Source organism: Streptopelia decaocto, assembly GCF_964273445.1.
Source record: "Streptopelia decaocto genome assembly, chromosome: 3".
In the NCBI taxonomy this organism is placed as follows: Eukaryota; Metazoa; Chordata; class Aves; order Columbiformes; family Columbidae; genus Streptopelia; species Streptopelia decaocto.
The window spans coordinates 72,584,939-72,599,554 of record NC_138656.1 but is presented as its reverse complement, the minus strand read 5'-3'; positions in this window follow the sequence as shown (position 1 = coordinate 72,599,554).

The window sequence follows — 14,616 nt, the reverse complement described above, 5'->3', positions numbered from 1 at the left end:
TTGAAGTGTTGAAGCAGAGCCTGTGGCTGAAGCCAGAAAGAACAGGATAGTTCAGTGCTGACCTAGTAAGCTCCCAAGTGACCACAGTAATGACAATTCAGTAGAAAAGTTAACAACCAAGGAACAGCACTGACTCAGCTAGATGGAGCTAAGCAAACAGGATTCACATGAAAAGGAACACAGAGAATCACTTACATATTCTTAAATACTCTAAAGTAAAAAAAAATATTCCAACTGGAAGTGCTTGCACAGCCACACTGTGAATGTACCTACAGACAAGCGGTTGGAAGAGAATGCTGTCGTTAAAAGCTACTGAGACAGGCGTTTCCTGACGGTTTGTTCCATCTGACTTCCAATTACATGTTTAACTTCAAGTTAAGTTATACTGGCACTTTTTCATCCTGATATATTTCAGATTGTGGAATTGCTGGTGGTGGAGTCCATGGGGTATTCTGCATGTTACAGTTCAGGCTGGCCTCTGCTGTCGGGGGGAGATTGGATTAGGGTAAAAAATTGCTTATAACATTCATGCCCACAAGGAAGCACTGCTAGAAATGAGGTTTAGCCAAATTTCAAGTTAACTGTTCTTTTTCTTGTTATACGCTGTACTTAAAATACTGGATCTGCTGTTCCATTTAACAGAACAAAAAAAATGAAGCGGGCCCTAGACAGTCTACTGCTGCAGCTGCCTGAGAGCCATATTCTGATACAAATTTTACATTCTCTGTAGCATGCATAGTTTTGCCTTTTGCAATTTCTATAAATTGTAAATACATGCATGCAGTTACAATATGTAGAATCACATTTAGGAGCAAATCCAGACATATGAATATAATAATCTCAGCATTTTTCATTCCTAGATTAGCCAGAACATGAAACCACATTTGTGTTATTATGTGGTTCCTAATGTAGGTGCTTTACCTAATCCCTAACTTTAAATAATGTAATTTATAGAATTCCTGCTATTTTCTCCATGTACTTTTTCTAGATCATATTGATCCCCTCAGTCCACCACTCTAAATTTGTCTTAAAATACTAAGATTTCAAAATAGCATGGAAGGTATCTGCTCATCTGAAGACATGCACTGGCATTACTGCTTTTTAAGGCTGGAATGAGTGAGTGTGCCAGTACAAGGTTCCTGGAGGTCAAACCAAACCCCAAAAAAGTCCAGTTAGCCCTGAGGCCAAACTGGATCCTTAGTGACCTTTCCAGACACAGTAAGCAGGGAACAACATGTTCTGTGACTGATATGCATTTCCTTAGCAATTCATAGACTTCTACAGGCTTAAATGCAACTCAAGATACAAAAAGTGCAACTTTTTCTTCCTCCATCCCTTCTATCCACTGAATTTTATTTTGCTTGCTCTTAAAGAGTTGCAGAAACAACTGCAATGAACAGGAGTCCAGGTACACCTATCGCATTATCCACAATATGCAACCTAATACTGGCTGACTTGCAATGATGTTTAATTTTTCATTTCTTTAGCAACATTTGAAGATTTATATACTTAGAAAACAAAAAATCCTTGATTTATGATATGCAAGTATTTGACCTCAGCCTAAATTAGAAATCCAATTTTCAAAATTATTCCTGTACTACCCATTTTCCTCAGTTAACTGTTACATGCAATTTAATGGACTCAAGGATCACCTGTAAAATATATTTTGTGTAAATATGTAGTTGCTGGCACATTAATTACTATAAACCCCAAAGCAGCAGTGTGGGTTAAGTGAGATGATGACTGACTCTCATGCAAGACCATAAGGCGTATGCATGGCAGACAAACCACACCCACAGACTTACACCTCCTAATTTTCTGCATCCATCTGAGCAGAAGCAAAGGCTTATTAAACAGGCAGCCCCAGATGAGCTCTGTAGTGCTTAACCTTATTTTGAAGGTCTCATTGGTCAAAAATGGGTCCATTCTTGAAGGTGAGTTACAAAACCAGCTACCTCTTTATACCTTCTTAAATGGTTCACTCAAAGTTTTCATTATGGATACAGTGCTTGATCTCGGTTATCCAGTTAGAATATGCCATTTAGACATCACGAGCTAAAAAAATGAAAATTACGTGAGCTGCTAGTAGCGTACTTCTAAATCGTGCCTATTTACAAAAACTATGCAGCAGACTTCAGAGACTCTGAAATAAATTCAGATTCCAGAAGCTGTGTGGAGAAAGTATCCAGACATTAGGGATATACTCATGCTGTGAATTTGTTACACTCTTGATAACAAGCATGTGGAGGTGGGAAACAATGGGATACTCCTTCCAAACCACCTTTATAACAGATAATTAAAAACTAGTTCATTCCATGATCAGAAGTTGCAGACATCTATGTGTAAGCTTCATGAAGCAAACCCTGTTCTTGCTGTTAAACAAATACACTACTGAATATTAAAACTGAAAAAACCCCAAACAACAACAACAAAAACACAAACATAAACCAAAACCAACCACCAGGTATTTTGTAAAACAACAACAAAAAACACCCCAAAATCCTTGTTTAAAACAGTTGAATTTAGAGTCTTAGGTAGCTCAGAGTACTCTCTGAAATCATGCACTCATTTGACTCACAGATTATACTGCTATTGATTAAAGATAAAAAGATGGGGCACTGAGTGGTCACGGGTGGTGAGTATTTACTCTTGTAACTTCAGACACAGAGAACTCAATGGAATTACTTATATGGGAACATGTTCCATAATGGAATTGTAACTGAGTGTTACAGCTCTCAAGATCTTTCAAATTTCACATTGGTGTCAAAAGTAATGGTGCATTTTCAGTAAGATTATCCTTGGCAACTATAATTCAGAAATGAAAGAGGACTTCAAAACAAACTTTCCTAAAAATAAACATAACTTGAGAGTGAATGAACTGATAGCATTATTGTTAAAATCTATTTGGCCACTTAAATGTCTGTTGAGTCCCTAAAGCAACTAAGTTACAGTTAAACACACTGCCTAGCTGTTATGCAATTGCATATTTCATCTTTCTAAGAACACTTTTTGTACTCTGTTATAATGTGATCGTGTTCTTATTTCACAATTTAAAGGAAATTATTATGCAAATGGACCACTATAGCATCACTGCTTTATAACTGCAGATATGTTGATCCGTGCCTTCCCATTACAAAGGTGCAAAGTTCTGGTTTGAGTTTGTAAAGCAGCTGTAGTAGTGGAAGTTCTGACTCGTTTAACTCCCATCTGTTAAATTTCATGGGCAAAAGTAATGTTTTGGTACTTGTTTTACACCGTTAAAAACACTGTGCCAACAAAGCTATAAAAAGACAAGAGAAAACCAGCACAGGTTTGGAGGGAGTTGTCAGTTGCAGTTCCAGAGCTCAATTCCATCCTCTTTTCTGTGTGCACACCTACTGTGGACAGGAGTTACACAGATATAACAGAACAAGACAAAATGTTCCAAGTCCATTTTTCTTGCTCATAAGCTTAGAGCAATACGGTGCCTCTTCATCACCTGCTTCTTCCAGAAGAGGCACTGGCCTCTGTTCCTAACAGAGATTATTCTTTAAAATGCTCTGTCAGCACACGCACTGCAGCTTTACAGCCATCTCCAATCCCTAAATTTGCACTGGTTTCTTTCAAATAACTTACTGCGTATCTGTCAGCTTCACTAGACTCATCTTTAAAAGCATGTGCTCTTAAGAGTTAGAAAATGTTTAGCCCAATACAAGGTCAGATTTCCAACCACAAAATTAGAATCCAGGCTACACAAAGATAAAACTAGATTACATTTAACCACGAGATTCCTTCTTAGCAGCTCTGGTATCCTGCAGCCAGAATCCTTAACAGCCTAGGCAGCAGCAACGTACATTTTACACGCTGTTTCAGGATGAAACTTAAAACTACCCAGAAAGCCTAAGCCCTCGAGGGCTGTTCTCTAATGGTAACCCCCTCCAAACTCCCTGTCTTCTTGTTAAAGATGTCGCTCTCCTGTTTTTATTTCATGATGCTGTTCTAAAGCGAAGACAGTGCTGCTGCATTATCTGAGAGGGAAGCATGTGGTTTTATTCAGTTATTAAAGCATTTCAAATACTGTTAAAATATCCTGCAAGGCAAGTATCATAAGGAGTACTCATTGTACGTTCCTTTGAGATTTGTGTTCTTTAGATGCTGTATATTGCCTAAAACCACATGATTAGCTAGGTTATAGATAGGATGCTCTGTACAAACCATACTATGGGGAAAAAAATAAAAGAAAAAAGAAAATGGCTCATTCTCATTGCAGAGAATATACTTTACCTAGCATGCTGTGGTAAAAGCTGGTGTATATGTAAGAACAAGACAAAGCTGCAAAGGCTTCAGGGTGTAATTGCCGAAGCTACAGTACTTACAGCTGAAGGGTACTGAGCACAAAGCTGACAAGGACAAGTGAAAACAGTACAGGAAACAAACAACCACAGCTGTACTCTTCTATGATTCATATTGTTTTAAATGTTAGCATTTAATTTGTTCTGCAGTGCTTTCACTGCTTTTAGGCAGATAATAAACGGTAAATTCATAGTTTTTAATAATCTAATTTTAAGCTTTGTAAGTTTATTTGCAGCTGTACTCTCTTGTTAAGTGCCATGACACAGGAAAGCGGAACAATTTATATTTGTACCTTTCAACTCTTCCATGTAGTGTGCTGCTACAGAACAGGAAGATATGTTTTCTAATTACCTGCTCTCTTAACATTGCAATCTCTTAAATTCCTGAAATACTTAAACTATGCAGACCACCCAGAAAGGCTGGGCAGACAAGAAGTTACAAACTAGTGATTTTCTCTTCAATTCCTGATGTTACTATGTCAAACAGTAGGAAAGAAATTAATCAGCTAGCGTAAAAAATCTACCTGTTTATATTTTTCATGAAGCAAATACAATAAAGACACATAGAGGTCACATATTTAAACCAGATTTGTTAAACTGTCCTAACTCATTTTTAAAAAGGAGTAATCCTAGTTATTCCTACTAAATGTGGACAACTGCCATCTGATTGAGCCACTTCTCAGTTTGTTACGGTAACAAAGCTTAACTATGGGATTTTAGTGTAAAAGCTGATCTATAGATTATATTTGCTTCCTGATCTTCTAGATCTCTATCAAGTAAAGGCATAAATGTGTGTGTATATATATATTTATATAAATATTTATATTTATATATATAATAAATATATTATTTTATTTATATATAATTATAGTATAATTATATTTATCATTATAATTATATTTATATAAATATATATATCTCACAAATATACCTCTTCATATGCAAGAGAAACATGCCAGTACTATTTTTAAGCAACCACTGCTTGTCCAGGCCAAGAGTTCTCAAAATATGTCATTGTCTAAAACAAACACTTATATGAACCTGTTCAGAAAACAGAGGGCGTACTGCTTGGTATGATTCTGTATGTATTTATGTGCACATGTGTTTGTCAGAGAGAAGAACTAACACAGGAATATGTACACAAGGAACAGAGAGCCAGTCACAGAAGGGCACAGAATGTGACTCCCAAAAGAAAGGCATAATGATAAAACTATTAGGTTGAGTGCTAATTGAAAAAAGAGTGGAAGTTCTGAACAAAGTAAGTCTCTGCTTGATTCCTTCCATGTTCAGAGAAGCAGGACTCTGTCTACTGTTTTTTTGCAGGATTGTATACAAATCCCTGGTGAATTCAAAAGATTTAGGAAAAAGGATAATTAAATCACAAAAAAATTGATGGTTACAGAAACAGGTGGTTAGTCTATACTGAATCTCTCAAAATATTCTATTTTTTCGGTTTATATGATAGTGACTCAATAAATTATTATAATCTCTGTATCCCGCATGTAACACATATTTTAGATACAAAAGGAATACATACCTCTCTATACATTATATAATAAATATGGAAACTATAAACAAACACACAAAATATAAATTATTCTAGAATACCATTTTTGTAACAGTTTGAGTTTTTTTATTTTTTATATTTGGAATCTGTGGGGGAGTACGGTGGGTCCATGGATTCCCTGATGGAGGGCATGGGAACAGAAATTAGCCTTGAAGATATGAAGGCCTATCCGTGAGAAAGATGGGAGTAAAGGAGTATCTGGAGATGTTAAGGATGTACCCGTGAGAGAGAAGGGAGTAGAAGAGTAACATTGATGAGAGCAAAAATAGCCAATGACATGTTACTGCTGTAACTTGTAACCAATAGTGAAGAGACACATGAATTGGTAAAACTGTATAAAAATGCACTTGTGGAAATAAATGGCATCTACTACTTTCATCCTGGAAGAACCTGGTCCATGTCGTTTGTCCGTCTCAACCGCGACAGGAATCCTTAATTCTCAAGATTGTTCAAGACTCTGAAGGCAATTTAAAATTATTTTGAGCACTCAGTATCTGCAAATCTAACCAAATTCCTCCCCAGGAACCATATGTCCCATACAATTTCTTAATGGACCTTTATCCTTCTGCAGAAAGATATATTTTTAATGCATCTTTTGGGATGGAATGGGAAGATTTGAAGTTACGCCTTTTGCAGATGCTGGATCATTCCTTCCACCACCACAAGGACCCTATAGGAATGTGAGGAACGATTCCTCATATGCTGATAAGAATACAAATATCACGTGCATCTCCCCCTTAAAGAATACGCCGAGTGCAGCCAAGCTCCTGAGAAACAACACATAATGAAGGCACAAAGCATAAGGACGAGTTGCCATACCATCCAAAAGAGACATACAGGATTTTACTGCACTGATAAGCATCCTGGAATATAATACGTTATCTAAAACTACCCAGACAGACAACTGTCTGTTTAAACTCTTTAAAGACCAAATAGGAATGTGACATGACCTATAGGTCTTCATCTTGAAACTTGGACTTCTAGGGAGTCAGTAGGTCTGCCTGCAGGAACAAAAGTCCTTACCCTTTTCATGATCTTGTAAACCAGGTATACAGTATGAAAATAAGGATATTCTGCTTCACTTGACAGAGAAGCACCAGTGGCAACTAGAATGTTAGAAAAGGTGGCAACATGCAGAGGCTGAATTAAATGCTCCTTCATTAGTAATTACCCTGACTTCCCAGTATAATGAGGATTCTTTTGATAAGACAGTCTTAAGGCTACATAAGAATATATATATGTATCCTAAATTAGGTCAAGAGATCTGAACTACTTACCCCCTTCTGAGTAGCCAAAATGACATTGATTAAAGTTACCAGCCTAAAGATGTAAAGAATCTTTTTTGAAGTTTTTTGCTGTCTCCAGCAGTGAAAATACTCATCACAGTATCTTGTTTCAGTGCTGTACTAGGATTAGTTTTATAGTTTCTAAAATTCTTGAGAACGCTTCCTGAAAAAAAAAGGATGCAGCTGGGGAATTCCAGAGAAGCCGCAAAGCCAACTAAATGAATCATTTACTGCTGGTCACTGTGTTTATCTGCTAATATGGAAGAACTGATGCATAGCACAAAAGAAGGCGGGGAAGAAAATTATTTGTTGCTTCTGGTCACAAATTCAGGGCTCTTGCCTGCTAATTCTGAGCTGATTAGAGAAAATGAAGTAAAAGAGAGATGCTGGCAGTCAGCACTGTTCTTGTTAGCAATGCCAGAACTGGCCATTCTGAAGCTCTCGCCAAACACACAATCCCTTGCTCAGACTAGTCCAAAGCTGGCCTGGTATCAGCAGAATCTTTCCATCTGGATTGCTCCCAAAATGAAGATGACAGAAGGGTGTTTGTAATGCTTTGCCTTGCCTTTACTGCTTTCCAGAACAGTGATGGCTGAATGAGCTTAAAGAAACTGAGATGGTGCCAGTTACACATCATTATGTGTTTTAACACACTGAATATGAGGGAAAGCAAGTCTAAGGTGCTACTCTGTAGCTTCTGCAATGGGAAAAACTTTTCTGCTTCCAAGTGCACAGTGGAAGTGTGCTTTATTCTAGATAATTACTTAAAGACAGAATGTCTTAGCGTTTGCCATAATATCTTTTTAAAAACTGTCCCCTTAAAAAAGAAAGTATTTTGCTATCTTAAAATTGGTTCCTGGTAATTTTTTTTCATAAGAATATACGTATCTAAATGCCAACATAAACTTCGATTTGTTAAAACAGAAATCTCTTACTCCTTCACAGCATAATCCTGAGTCTATAATAAATAATAAGATGTTCAAGTCTGACCTTTGGAATGTCATGTTAAATCCTTTAGGGAAAATAAATCAGTAATATCAGATCAAACCACAGATATGACAGCTTAAACATATAGGCATCTTCTCTCATCTCCTAAAATTCTATTGCTCAATTAGTGTGAAGGCCTTGACAGATAAAGCAGTAGTTAATAGCAATCTTTTTTTAAAAAACTCATGTAACGCATGTTCAGATGAATTACTTTAGCATCGGTCACCATTCAATGAATGATGTTTTATTCAGTATATATATTCAGAACACAAGAACTGCAATTAAAAAGTTATGAAATTAGTTACAAAAGAAGGTGTAAGAAGCTTTCCCACTGGGCACCTAGTACAAATATACCACCTGCCTGTAAAAGCAGAATTCAGAAAATAAAGTCCTGAGTTAATTATATGTAGAGGGCATAATATATGTGTTGCTGCTGATAGTAAGAAATTATCCTTAGTGTAAACAATATGCCTTCAGAATCTCCATGAGAACAAATCAAAACACCTAAAAAGGCTAAGGCAAAATGAAATCAATACTCTCCATTTTTCTTGTAGACCTGTATAGAGGTACTCAAGTCTATCCACCATTCAGAAATCCACAAGAGAAGATAGAAAGTCTCTTCTCGGAGCAGATCTCTACAGCAAGGAAAAAAAAAAAAAAAAAGCAAACCAAAAAACCAAATCAGCAATAAGTACTGCTAAGGCATTTTCAGACAGCTAATAACTAATTCCCTCCAGAGCTGCGTAGGTCCAATTTGGAGTCTTCACTGACAATGGCATCTCCCTCTCTCAGTTGCTTGCTGGGAAAAAATCAGCTATGCTTCCCTGCAAATGTAAGTAAAAAAGGATGGTAAGGTCTCCAAGCCTTAAGGCTAAAAGATCTTTGGTTTTTAAAAAGATGGTTCATCTGCCTTTTTTTTTTTTTGGCGGGGGGAGGGAGGCAGGACGGGGGAAATATTTAAAATTACCCTTTTTTAAAAAAATAATCCGCTCTGGTATAGTTTAGAAATCAAGAGCGTACATTCCTAAATATTGAAAGTATCACAAGCTTACTGTAAACTAAATGAGACAATTGTCAGCACTGATTTTTTTTTCTTTTTTAATAAAGGCAAAAATCTCATTGACACCAGGTGTAGAAATACAAGAGAAATTTTCTCAAACTTCATCTCCTGACCCACATTTCTGTCTAGCTTACAGACACAGCCATGTCTTTGCTCTATTCGTGCTTTGAGCCAGCTGGACATAAGACCAGCTTCTTTCCAGAAATCATGTGGCCACATTAGCACAGTTCTGAGCCCAAACTAATATATTCTGCCTCGCAGCCAGCCTTATTAACTCACACTCAGCAACACATGAACCACAGCTACAGAGCTGCTAAACTGGAGCTTGCTCCCAGCTGGCTGGTTCAGGGCACAGGCAGAGTGAACGTGTCATATCCATCCATGTGGCACCCGAGCATGCCTATGAACCAACTTAAAATAACTGAACAGATACACTAACTTGCTTTAGTTTTTTTCATTATCTTTGAAAATACATACAAAAATTTACATCTTGTCCTGTAGCAGGAAATTGATACTCTCTAGAATGCTTCTATATTGCCATCTAATACCTGTGATCATGCAGTTTCCATTGTGGCACCTAAAGCATTTTAAACAGCAATACACGTAAAACCTTGAAAAAAAATCCAACTGTCATGGGAAAGATTATCAGGTTGTCTTGCTTTCCAAAGGCATCATCTACCAGCAATGAAGCAAAACAGGAAGGTAAGAATTACTGAAAGAATGTGGTCAACCATGACAACTTCATTCTTTCAGCTTTTTGCTTGGCATTTCTGAACAGTGTTCCTCAAGCAGTGGAAATGGCAAGTGTCCTTTGCTAGAGATTCAGGTCCTTCCCTGTTTATTACCCTCCCTTCCTCTTGAAAACAGAGGTAAGACATGCTGTCTTAATAACATTTTAACTCTGATTTGACTCAGCATCCTTTAGCAGTGCAAAAGGCTGGTTTCACATTTCCTACATTGTTTATACACTGGTGTTAGTGTTTATCCTCCTTCCCTCAAATATCTAACATACACAGTATTGCACTATCCCAATTTAAATGTGTTATTCTTATTCTTCTATTCTAGGTTTGGGGGTTTGGGTGTTTATGGAGCAATAGATCTTTAGTTCTTATAGAAATGCACACACAGATAAATGAGTCAGTGCATCCTTCTGTTGGTTGTACAACTGGACTTATTTGTTCAACTGTTCTTCACTATTTCCTACCTTACCTTTATCAGTTCTGTCGTGTTCTTTGAAGATATAGAATACGTTTATGATTTCACCCACGTTGTATGAACAAACATTGAAAAACCAACATTCTAACACCTTGTAGTAATATCACAGTAAGAAAAACAAATTCATAGAGCATTTACCCTCAGGCTTCAGCAATAGGATTCTTACTTTTTATACTGGGTGAGAAATACTTTCTGTAGGTCAGCGGGCATACCTGCAAAAGCACTAAACTACCAGGAATTCAAAACTGCTGCCAAGTTACACTTTGGTAAAAACTTACTGAATTAAGACTCTGATGTTTCTGATGCAGGTTGACTAATAAGTATTTTTTATTTCCTGCACTGTAAACCACTTTGGCAGTTCTTGAGGTGTGTAAAAAAATGCTTTTAACAGCATTTCACTAACAAGCAAGGCGGTGTTCATGTACAAGGAAAACAAAACACAATTCATTAAAAATACTCCACTTTCATAAAAAGCCCTGGGAGCATTGATCAAAATCAGTAAACAAATATGAAACAGAAATAACCTTCTGCTTTTACATAATTGTATGCAAAAAAAATCCAAATGCCCTTTATATCAACTTGTTTTAAAGATATTTTAAACAAACACAGGCCAGCTGAGATTAAATAAGAGCTTGGCCCTGAAAACTAATGAGTGACCTTTGAAGTCAAGGGCATTCAAGTGCTTTCAGCCCAACAGGTATAAGAATTTACATCTCGGTATCTCAAGTAACTGATACCAAATTATCTGAGGTCATGTAAAATACTTCAAACATTAACATTTCATAAATTAGCAAATCAATTCTAGAGATAGAAATCCCCTGCTGATCCAGCTGGATAACAAGTAACATAATTTACTCACTCAGCAAACTACTGTAGGATCATCTGTGCCCAAGTCTCCCTCCTAGTCCCTCTTCTCCCTCCTCTTACAGGCTCTTACTACTTTCATTGCAGGACAACTGAAGTGACACCATCTAGATTAAGAACCAGTGGAAAAGAAAGGTCTCCTTCACTCAACTTATTCCTTTCCTCCCTGCTACAGTACCGCATCTCACTCCACAGTCAGACTAGACACTAAACAGAATAAGCACTGTCGAAATAAAGCACGTCTTACTTTGCCCTACTCTTCTCTGACTGTGCTTTGTCTAATAGAGTTGCTAGGATTTCCTTACATGATCTTGATGGAGCTTTTTGAAAAGACAAAAGCACAGATGAAAAGGAATCCAGCAGGTCTCCCTTTTTTTTCCTCTCTCTCTTTTTTTTTTTTTTTTGACATCCATGAGCTAGTTTGGCTTGCAAATTCCTAACTGAAGAGGTGTAGCAACGTAGCTGCAGGGAAATGGAAATCACCTTGTAATACTATCAGCAAATTACTTTCGTTCTGGGACTGAGTTATCTTTGTAACCCTGGCTAGAGACAGAAAAACGCACCAGTCTGTTACAAGCTTTCTTCTACATCTCTCTGCACCTTACAACACTGTATTATTACGTTTAGCCACTTCACATGGTAACATTTTACTAAGGAGTCTCTTCTGATATTCACAGCAATCACCTTTTGCCACATCATCAATTTTAGTTACACTTCCAATTTAAAATAAACCCAGAAACTACAACAGCCTTCTCCTGAGGCGGTCAGTTCAGCAAATAGTACAGATTTATAGACCATATACTCTGTGTGAGTGTGTATACACACACATGTATGATCTATTATAATTTTTTACATACTAGATTTTGTTAGTTTTACATGATACAAAAGGTTTACAACCAGAGGCACTCACAGTCTAAACAGACAGACAGATAAAACTCAAGAATTTAAACAAAGACTGTCTTACCCTGTGTTTTTACAAAACATTTAACCTTTTACTTAGACAGACTAGTGCTGGGGCCTCACAAAGAAATTAAGTGCTCAGGAGGGAACAGAGAAAGGGCAACTGCCTTCTGCAAAGGGACTGAGAAGGAATTCCAAGCATGAAGATAAAAATCAAAAGAAAACAGAAAAAAATGAGACAAAGTAGAAAACCAGAATTTATTCATTATGTGTTTCAATGAACTTTCTCTGATTTCCTGTAATGTACCTTAACTGCAACAACATTTATTTGCTAAAATAGATAGTCCAAATATCTAATCTATGGACTTCCACAACTAAAATATGCAAATGACAGGGCCCAAAATAAAATACACATTAACATGCTTAAATTGCAAGTAAGTCCACTGTAACTAGTGCATACATACTATGTATATCGACCTCAAACATGATCATTTATTTTAAATTTACCATTTGGTCATCACTGACTCAAACTGACCCAAGTGCCACCTAGGTACGTGCCTCTGGCAGCATGCACACATAGATCTGTTCAGGCACTGACATGGTTGTTAGCTGAGGCCTCAGAAACCAAAAACCTGGATCCTCAAAACATGTATTTCCATATTTATCTTATCAAGCAGTTCAATCTCCCTGGCAGACTCTGGGGACAGTCTCTGGGAAGAGAGAAGTTGTTGAAATACTCTTGCCAGGTTATGATAGACCAAGCAAACCACTAATGCCCACAGCAAGTTCAGCCTGACAATGAAGTAACCTCTTTTAAAATACATCTGGCACTAATGCACCAACAATTTCCCGTCATCCAACTGCATGCCCTGCCTCTCGATAACCAGGAGACTGAGATTAGCCCAGATTCTACATGACACTCAGGCTGGTATAAAAGCAAACAAATGTACTGGCTCCTTCATCAGCAATTCACGCCAGCTTATTTTGCACAGGCTGATCGGACACACATTTATGTTCTTGTAAGGGCTTCCTGTAGTTTTAGCTAAGTCACTTAACCTCCTTCCATCTATAAAAAGAGAATTACGGCATTCATGAACATTACAGAAACACGCTCAGTTCTGACAATTAATTTTTAAATATATATATTCAGGAGAGAGAGTTTATTCTGCTTTATTCAGGCAGAACTTTTTTTTAAACAACAAAAATTTTATCTTAAGATAGGAAGACCTGCTGCAAAAATGTAACTGCCAAATACAGTGATTTAATAGAAACCAGTAGTTAAGAACTATTAAAAGACTGGGTTTACTACATGTGCACTCATATTATACAGCATAAATAAGATCAACCAGCCAAAGTTAACAGCATTTACATGCAGCTTTAAAAGTGAGACGCTCATTAAAAACACCTACCAGAAATGTTCAACAAGCTCTCTAAGCATAATTTTATTTATCTATCTCCTTCTAGTGGCAGAACATGAAATCAAATACTCAAAAACTTTTTTTTGTTATTTTCTAAAACCCTTTAATACAGCAGCCCACACCAATCAACTTATACAAGCTATTATTTTAAAATATCTGATAATTAACACTTGTAATATACCAAACATCTGTTCCACAACTATAATCCCCTGCAGTCAAAATTCAAGCCTTTGCAATTTTTCTGACTAAAAGGTAACATGCCCCAGCATCTTTTTCTGTATTTAGAACTAACCTAAATTTATAGGCTGTTCTTACCACAGCAGTCTGCAACATTCTAAGACAAGATCTAAAAAAAAAAAAGTAACTAAAAACATGAAGCTTAATAGGAAATTACATGAAGCCTAAAGCCGGCTTCCCAAAGAGAAATCCTGCTAAACTTACTTAATATGTTTAAAATCAGTGATTTTTCTAGGAAAAGGAGAAACGCATTGGATCACACATATCTGGACACTGCTAAACACTTGATATAGCACTACACTGACATTTATGTTTATTTTATATGAGACTGAGGTTAAGTAGGGGCTGAAAGAAAATCTACAGTGAACTCCCTTGGGATCAGTTTTTATTTAACATTTTGACAGAATGAGTAGGAAGACACATGGCACAAAATCAGAAACATAACATACAGAAGGAAAAAATGATATAATTACATTACAAAATACAATGTAAAACTGAGGATTATGGAGTGCAACGTCCTGCACTTACAAAGAAATAAATTAACAGGTTATCTCAGAAATCCTTATCAGATGGAAATCGGATGAGAGTGTATTCAAACCTGACAAGATAAACAGAAAGCATCTGGCACAGGCCACGAAAATAGCAAATACATTTTAACCATGCACAAAACAAAACATTTCCCTTTCTTCCACTGAAGAAGGGTCTGGCAAGATTTAACCTGCAATAGTGCCTATAAGGCCAGCACAAAAGG